We start from the raw sequence: 8,967 nt of genomic DNA, 5'->3' as shown, positions 1-8,967 counted from the left end.
GAGAAATGGTGGAGGATGGAGGTAGAGAAACGCCAGGGCGTCCCTGAGGTGCTATGAGGATCGTTGTCTAGCATATTCCCCGAAAGGCCCTCACTCCTCATGCCTTTCACATGCGGATTGTACATGTTTTAAACGGTTGACCACCTGAATTGTTCCTTGCTCAGGCTGGCCTCACACGGATATGGCAAGGGGTCTCTGCTTTTCCTTCTCAGTCTTCATATTCTCTCGTGCTTATTTCTGAGTGAAACGTCACATCGTACGCCTTCTCCAGTCGGGTTGCCCTGAAGGCACAATAACATCTTTTAACTGCAGTTTCAGGTATCCCATCAGTACGGTTCCAAATGTTTCTTCCCCACGGCCTCCACTCCTTGCCAATCAAGTCCCTGGTACCGGTCCTGCTCGTTCTTTGCTGCTCCATTTTTTTCAACCAAAAAGCTCTCTTCCAGAAGCCAAAGAACAAAAAAGAAGAAATAATTTCAAATCCTCGTAATAAATTTTTCTCCTCTCCGTTTTGCTTGAACTCCTGACTCAGCGGGCTTTGGGGCCTCGTACCAAGCTTGAACTGAGTCCAAAAGGCGAGAAGCAATAACCCACAAATGGACCGTGCGCCGCTCGGGCACCGGGGTCTCGGCAGAACTTCTGGTTTGGGAAAAGTTGGCTTCCTCCACCACGCTTTCCCTGGTGGACAGGCAGGAGGTGTTTTGTTTTTAAAAAGTCGCCATGCGGCTTTAAGTCACTAGCTCTTTACGCTGGTGCGACTTTGTTTCAAAGCCTGAAAATACGCAGTCGTCGTCGTCGGGCTTGCAAACTCAATTGCCCGAGCGTACTTTGAGTGGAAAAATACACCGGTCCGATTCTAAGTCAAACGCATGAGCAAAAAGTCTCTGCGTCGGCGGCGGCGGCGGCGCCATCATCTCTGTCACTTTCTCTTGAAACAAGATATACCGGGCTCTGCCAGAAGCAAAGCCCTTCCAAAAATACTTTTTGAACTCGTGAGTGTTCCTCTCCACGGAAGTCTTTAGTAAAAGGCGAAAGGCTTGTGCGTAATGAAGAGAAACCAGAGTCGTATGGAAGTCAGAGGTCGGGGCCCGAGACACACTCTGTGCACTCTAGGCCGGGATCTCGCGGGTGGTCACCCAACCCACTCTGCCAACTTTTCGAGGGCTGTGTGTAGGTAAAAAGTCAGACCCACACACATTGTCTCACTCACTCACTATCCTGGCCAACTTTTTTTTTTTTTTTTAAGTAAAATGGCGGGAAACGGGGGAACCTACAGAGCGCTTCACCCTACTTTCACTTTGGATGTTTCTTCTTTTTCCTTTCTTTCTGCTGCTAGCTAGCTGTTTAGATAGCTTTGTCTTTTTTTGTCCTTGACAACGGGAGAAATGTGTTGCACCGTTCCCGGAGGTACTGCAATACCGGGTCGATGCGTGGAGCGGACGGAGCAAGCCCCATTTCCGAGTCCCTGATCGAAAAATCCATTTAATATGTAGTCCCCCGATGGGGGACGTATCAGATATTAAACTGATAAGAACAGATTTTTTTTTTTTCTTTTGGAAAAGTTTTATTAACACATTTCCTTTAAAAACAGCTCATATATTCTTCACATCATTTTATACACATAAAAACGGCAATAAAGCATAAAACACAGCATTTGAAAGTTACATTTAAATTTGTTAAAACCAATGAAAAGAACCATGAATAAAAGTACTTTTCTTGTAAAAACATCAAATCTGTAAAAGCCATTTAAAATGTGTACTAATGATCTAGCAAAGGTAAAATGTTTTTTAAGACATGAAAAACATGTTAAAAAGTAACTTTGTTAAAAGGCTGTCTTCGGTCCTTTGTACAGGAGCGGGGTGAGTCCTTATCAAACTCGCCTCGTCCTGCTCCTCTGAATCAACTACCGTCCCGTCCTTCGGGGCCCAGAGGAGGCGCATCGCCCTAGGCGCCGCAGCGCTGTCAGGCCGTGGCCACCGGGACCTAGGGTGTTGTGGGGGACCCTTCGCCTGGGGTCGAGGCCCCCTTTCTTCCGTACCACCCCAGGGCTTCCGTGGCTACCATGGCCACTGTCTGGGGGGTGGTCTCTACACTTTTCGCTACCAGCAGGTTACGGGAGGACCACAGTGCTTCCTTCAAACACGTGAGGATGGGCCAGAACTTGGTGAAGGCCTTCGATGGAATAGGCCTTCGGCCCACCCCATACAGCATGAGCTGAGGTGTTAGGTCATCCCCTGCTGGCAGACACAGGGAGATCAGGGGGCCTGCTTCCTTCCACAGGTCCCTGGCAGCTCTGCACTCCCAGAGCAAGTGCCACACCGACTCTACTTGGCCGCAGCCTGGTCGGGGGCACGCGGGTGTCCTCGCCATGCTCCGTGAGTGCATAACGGCCCTGACCGGGAGGATCTCGTGGGCGACCATCCAGGACAGGTCCCGATGCCGATTCAGGAGAGCAGGATGGGCCACGTTACGCCAAACCGTTGTGGGCTCGCCTATAGCAAGCCCGCGTACTGGACACACTGGTTCCCGATCCTGCACAAGAGAGAGAAGAGCGGTGTTTAGTTAAAACCGTGACTGCTTCTTTTTCCAGTTTAAAATGTCTTAAAAATTTCTGGAGCTGGGCGTAGTGAGTGGGGAGCAGGAAAGAGACTGGGGCTCGCAGGTCGACTGGGATCAGCCCCAGAGTCCTGGGGTAAGATCCCAGCCAGAACCGTGCGAGGGCCTGGGTCTTGTTGTTGACCGGGGAGGTGGCAAGAGTCAGATGTAACACTGTGTAGCGGCTGCCCAGGAACAAGTAGAGGTCAGGCAAGCCTTTCCCCCCCTTGGACCTGGGCCTCTTGACCACCTCCCTCCTCAGCCTCTCCCACTTGCTTCCCCACAGGAAGTAAAAAAGCATCCGCTCCAGGGCTAAAAAACTCCTTCGAGGGGGGGTAAAAACAGAACTGATTAGAAAAAGCACAGGTAAAATCACAGCTTTAATGATTAAAACCTTGCCCTCAAAAGTCAGCTGTCTTTGTCCCAAAAAACCCAGTCTCTGTCTTACTGTCCCCAGGATCCCACTCCAGTTACCGCTCCCTCCTCCCTCCCGGTCAATCTTTACCCCCAGTACCCTTATGTCCGTCATTTTGACTGTCAGAGGTAGTCTGGTCAAGTCTGGGTCTGCCCACGGTCCGAAAAATTGGGCCTCTGTCTTGTCTCTGTTCAGTCTCGCCCCAGAGGCTCGTCCGTACCAGTCAGTCCTGTCCAGGGTCCTGTCGACGGATAAAAGGTCGGTACATAAAATGTTGACGTCGTCCATGTAAAAAACGCACTTGGCGGTCATCCCCCCACTCCCCGGGATACTGATCCGTTGGTCCCTTCTCAAGACCTGTGCCAGTGGTTCAATACAGGCCACGAACAGAAGAGGAGATAACGGACAGCCCTGACGGACGCTGCAGTATACTCCCACTGCTTTTGACAGATGCCCATTTACAAGGATTTTGCTGGTGATGTCCCCGTACAGCAGTCCCACCCAAGCTTAAAACCTGTCCGGGAAACCCATTTTTTGCAGTACCTTAAAGAGGTACTGGTGCGAGACCCGATCAAAGGCTTTTTCAAAATCTAAATTTAGGACTACAAGCSGCATGTTTCTGTCTCTCGCATAACAGATGGCATCTCGGATCAGTATCAGGCTGTCCGTGATCTTCCTTCCGGGAACGGCACAGGTTTGGTCCGGGTGGATCACRTCCCCTAAAACAGAAGACATTCTGAGTGTTAAAACCTTGGTAAAAAGTTTACAATCAAAGTTTAAAAGGGTWATCGGTCTCCAGTTCTTCAGGTCCGTCCTGTCGTTTTTCTTATATAAAAGAGTCACGATCCCCACTCTAAAACTGTCAGGTAGTCTGTCAAGATGTTCAAAGTCAGTAAAAACAGTCAGAAGTTCGTCGGCTAAAACATCCCAAAAGGTCAGATAAAACTCCAAAGGGAGCCCGTCCTCCCCCGGTGATTTACACCTCTTAAAATGCTTCAGTCCTTTGTCCATTTCTGTCCTCGTCAGGTCTTGTGTTGGGTAGGGTCTTGTCGATGTAAGTTAAAATGTCCCCCATAGTCTCTTCACATGCATCTTTTACCCCAAACAGTTCCCCATAAAAATCCTTGACTACTTCTTTTATTCCCTCTGTATCTGTTTTTAAAACCCATCTTTATTTTTTAAACCAGTCATTAACCTACCCTTACTAACTATTTTCTTAAAAAAAGTACCTAGTGCACCCCCCCCCCCTCTTCTAAATCCCTTTCCTTGCTTCTTAAAATAACCCCCTTGCTTCTCTGTTCTGCTAAAAGTGCCCTTTACTACTTTAATTTCATGGTTAAAATCAAGGCCCTGTTGGCATAGGTTAAAATACCTTTCCAGTCGCTTTTGCAGTCCCACCATGCGTCTATCTTTTTCTCTGCTTTTTTTCTTTCCTATCTCTCTAAAGAAGGTCCTCGTRCTTCCCTTCACCATTTCCCACCACTGTGCTCGTGTGTCAAAYAAGTCCTGTAGCGTCTGCCACTGGCTGAACTGCTCCCMGTACTGACTAACTACTCTATCATCTTCTAAAAGGGAGCAGTTCAYTTTCCAGGGCCCTCTTCCCACAGTCACACCCGAHGTTAGTGAAAGGGTGCACGTCAGCATTACGTGATCTGAGAAGAAAGCAGGGGTTATTCTAGCATCAGTTGGGGGACAGTCCCGGGTAAACAGATAATCAATACGAGAGGCTCTGGTGCCATCACCACTGGTCCAGGTGAAGCCCTCCTCTCTTGGATGCAGGGTTTTAAAACAGTTTAAAATCCCTGCACAGCCCTTTCAATAAAACACTTGACCTGTCTACCTTAAAATCCTCTCCTGCCCCTCTCCTGTCTGCTCTACTTAAAACACAATTAAAATCCCCACCCACCACTAGAGGTACAGTCTGCTGTCATTCTGATCTAAGAATATTACTCCTGCTTATTATGAAGAAAAAATACATCTGTTTAACTTTGTAAACTAAAGGTGTGTTTAGAATTAATGCTATTTAATCTCTCCGACTAATATTATTCTGTTTGTCCTGTGGGTACCTTTGCCACTGTTCCACCCCTTGTGTATTGCGCTGTCATGGTGTATTTTTTTGTCCTCTCCTCTCCTCCCACTTCTTCCACCACTGCACCTTCCGCGCCCTCCACTACAGCCACCACCTCCACTCCCACCGGCTCCACAACTGCCTCCTCCACCACCACTACCGGCTCCTCCACCACCACCTCGGCAACTGCCATTCCAGCCCTCTGGCGCTCGAAAGCCCGGTCCACGGCCGCCCCCTCCCTCCTTCCAGCCTTGACCCTATTGGCCCAGGAGGAGGGGCAGTCGCGGGATGAGGTGGGACCGCTCGCCACAGAGGTTGCACGACCTTCCGTTCGTGCACTCCTCGTAGCGATGGCCCACCTCCCGGCACTTCATGCAGACGACCTTTTTACAGGCGTGGCCATGTTCACCACACTTACGGCACAGCTGGTAGTGAACATGGCCCCTGTTCTCTCCGAGGACTATGGTGGATGGGATGGCTTTCAACCCACCATAGCCCCCAGGGTCCTCCCTTTGCTGGACAGTGACCTTCCAGGCCCCTGTCCAGATCCCATCAAGATCCTTCACCTGGATCAGGGGACCCTTCACGTTGCAGTACCTGCCCAGCCATACTGCAAAGTCCTCCGGATGTACGGTTTCATTGTACATACGGACAATAACGGTTTTAATGCTATTATCCGTCAGCTTGGTCACCTCAAACATCGCTGTGAGGGACCCCTGGGTGTTCAGGGCGTTCTGGAGTTTCCCCCAGAACTCCCTCAGGAAGCTGGCATTGGCAAAACTGACATCGAAGCCTTTCCCATAGGGGAGGGCTAAGATGCAGTTTACCTGCGCGGGATGAAAACCGAGTTATTTTTGGAGGAATTTTCTGGAGAAAGGGAGAGGGGGTTGGGAAGAAGGGAGAGGGGTGGAGAACAACCGAGGGAGCTAGCAGGCTCAGCTAGGCTACGCTAAACAGGGCCTACCAGCACCACGGCACACACAACAAACTATCTAGCACAGCACCAAGCTAATCTTATTAACAATGGGAAGGGACACAAGGAGGGGAATTTTTATTTTTTTAAATAATTTTTTACACAAAGGGGAAGGGCACAAAGGGGAGAGACAAAAAATAACCACACACACCGAGCAAGGGCTAGGAGGCTAGCGGGCCACACCAGCAGGCCAGACTAAGCTTACCAGCTAGCCGGCCCACAAGCCAAGAGGCCCCTCAACAAACAAAGCACGCAAACCAAAAAAAGAGGGACAAACTAGGGGGTAAGACTGAACCAAAATAATTGGGGTAAGGGAAATAAATGGATAACAAAAATGGACACACTGACCAACAGCACCTGCCAAACTTGGGGGCGGAGAAAGCTAGCAAGCCTCACCAGCAGACCAGGCTAAGCTAACTCGCTAGCAGGCCGGCCAGCAAAAGGTCCCCCAGTTGACAACACAAGACAACAAGGAACTGAGACAAAAGGAAATTTAGGGGGTAAACTAAGGGTACAAGGTGGATAAGGAAAATACAGTCAGACAAACAAACAATGCCTGCCACGCCTAAAGGGCCAGGAGGCTAGCAGGCCAAGCCAAGCTAGAGCTAGCAGGCCAGGAAGCCACTCCTGCTAGCAGGCTACACAAAACTCAAAACAGTAGGAAGAGCTAAGGGGGGAATGTAGGATACAAGGGGGAGGAGAGATACAGGACAAACAAGGGAGAAAAAACAAAAATGAAATTAAATAATAAAGAAAAAGACCAGAGGGCCTTTAAACTCAACCTACAGGTGATGGTGCATCTGTAGTCCACCACCAAAACCATCACCTAACCCAGGACAAAGAACAGACAATGGTGAGACAAAACAATGACAAAAATAATGATTTTAACAAAAATAAATAACACAATTTCCCGGGCGCCCTCCGGCCTGCGATCGCTTCTCCGATCAAGTGCAGCACTGTCTACGTGACCACACTTGATCTTAGCCAAAAGGCCGAGAAGCGATAACCCACAAATGGACCCCTGCACCCGCCGGGCACCCGGGGGTCTCGGCAGACTTTGGCAGTTTGGCAAAAGGTGGCTCCTCCTCCCCACCCACCCACCCAACCTTTCCCTGGTGACAGACAGACAGACAGACAGGCGGGTGTTTTTTTTAAGAAGTCGCCAATGCGTCTTTAAGTCACTAGCTCTTTACGCCTAGTGCGACGACTATTTGTTCAAAGCCCGGCAAATACGCCAGTCGTCGGGCTTGAACTCAATTGCCCTTAGCGACTACTTTGAGTGGAAAAATACACCGGTCCGATTCTAAGTCAAATGCATGAGCAAAAAGTCTCTGCGGCGGCGGCGTCATCATCTCTGTCACTTTCTCTTGAAACAAGATATACCGGGCTCTGCCAGAAGCAAAGCCCTTCCAAAAATACGTTGAACTCGTGAGTGTTCCTCTCCATGGAAGTCTTTAGTAAAAGGCGAAAGTGTAACGGCTGTCCTCGCTGACAGACGGAGAGGACCAAAACGCAGAGTGGTTAGTGTTCATTATTTAATGAAAGTCAACAAACATTTCAAAATACAAAACAACCAACAAACGTGACAAAACCGAAACAGTCCTGTGTGGCACAAACACTGACACAGGAACAAACACCCACAAAACACACGTGAAACCCCGGCTGCCTTAGTATGATTCTCAATCAGGGACAACGATTGACAGCTGCCTCTGATTGAGAATCATACCAGGCCGAACACAAAATCCCAACATAGAAAATCACACATAGACAAACCCACCCAACTCACGCCCTGACCAACTAAATAAATACAAGACAAAAGAAAAAAGGTCAGGAACGTAACAGAAAGGCTTGTGCGTAATGAAGAGAAACCAGAGTCGTATGGAAGTCAGAGGTTGGGGCCCGAGACACACTCTGTGCACTCTAGGCCGGGATCTCGCGGGTGGTCACCCAACCCACTCTGCCAACTTTTCGAGGGCTGTGTGTGGGTAAAAAGTCAGACAGACAGACACACACAGACACATTCTCTCACTCACTCACTCACTATCCTGGCCAACGTTTTTTTTTTAAGTAAAATGGCGGGAAACGGGGGAACCCTGACCGACGGGGACGCCATCTCCACTCCTGACGCTCCCCCGTCGGTCACCAGATTTTTTTATTTTTAGAAAAAATAATTTATTACGTTCAATACCATTCATTTTTACAAAATCATATTTTAGCAATCAAAATCAAATAATGGCATTATTTTAAATCTATTTACAAAATCAATCAACAAACAAAAATCCTCAGGGGAGCATCATCCCTCCCCGTCATACCTAACCAATACCTTTCCCTATCTCCCCGTCCCTAATCTATCCCCTTAAACTATCTAAATCAATCCCAGCCCTAATCCCCCCTTCCACCTCTCCCGGGCAGCATGCTGCCCCCACTTCAACTCCTCCCCCTCAATTCTCCTTCCACCCTCCTCACCTWCCCTTCCACCCCCCAATCTTTCCCTGTCTTGACCAAGTTCTGCCTGGCTTCCCACAGCCCCCGCTTAAAGAGACTCATGAGAAGCCAGAGCAAAAACCTATCCCTATCTGTACCCCTCGCTCTCCCTACACCTCTCTCTAACCTAGCCCAAGTCAACACAAAATCCCCTCTTACCATTCCTAACAACACCCGTGCCCTAGCCCATACTACTCTGGCAAAGGCACAGTCCCAAAAGGCATGGCGCACAGTCTCCTCCCTGCCACAAGAGGATCTTGGACAGGTGGGGGATCGCGCCAAACTATGCCGGTACATAATAGAACGCACCGGCAAGCACTTGTGGAGGCTCAACCAATTCAGGTCCTTGAGCCTGTTGTCCAGGCCCCGCGCCTGCACTCCCTCCCAGACCACTTCCGAGATACCCACTACAGGCGTCGGACTCCCTGCCCA

General features: G+C 49.4%; 1 non-coding gene and 1 pseudogene across 1 annotated transcript; both read right to left on the bottom strand.

The window, feature by feature from the left end:
* Positions 1-947: 947 nt before the first annotated feature.
* LOC112078573 (U5 spliceosomal RNA) lies at positions 948-1,066 on the bottom strand. The gene has a single exon (XR_002895722.1). It is a non-coding gene; the product is annotated as a U5 spliceosomal RNA (small nuclear RNA).
* Positions 1,067-1,385: 319 nt separating this feature from the next.
* LOC112078570 (U2 spliceosomal RNA) lies at positions 1,386-1,566 on the bottom strand (annotated as a pseudogene).
* Between the last annotated feature and the right edge of the window lie 7,401 nt (positions 1,567-8,967).

The sequence above is a fragment of the Salvelinus sp. IW2-2015 genome, unplaced genomic scaffold (assembly GCF_002910315.2).
Source record: "Salvelinus sp. IW2-2015 unplaced genomic scaffold, ASM291031v2 Un_scaffold5882, whole genome shotgun sequence".
NCBI classification, from domain to species: domain Eukaryota; kingdom Metazoa; phylum Chordata; class Actinopteri; order Salmoniformes; family Salmonidae; genus Salvelinus; species Salvelinus sp. IW2-2015.
Note: the sequence above shows the minus strand (reverse complement) of the source record. Positions and strands in the feature narration are given on the sequence as shown.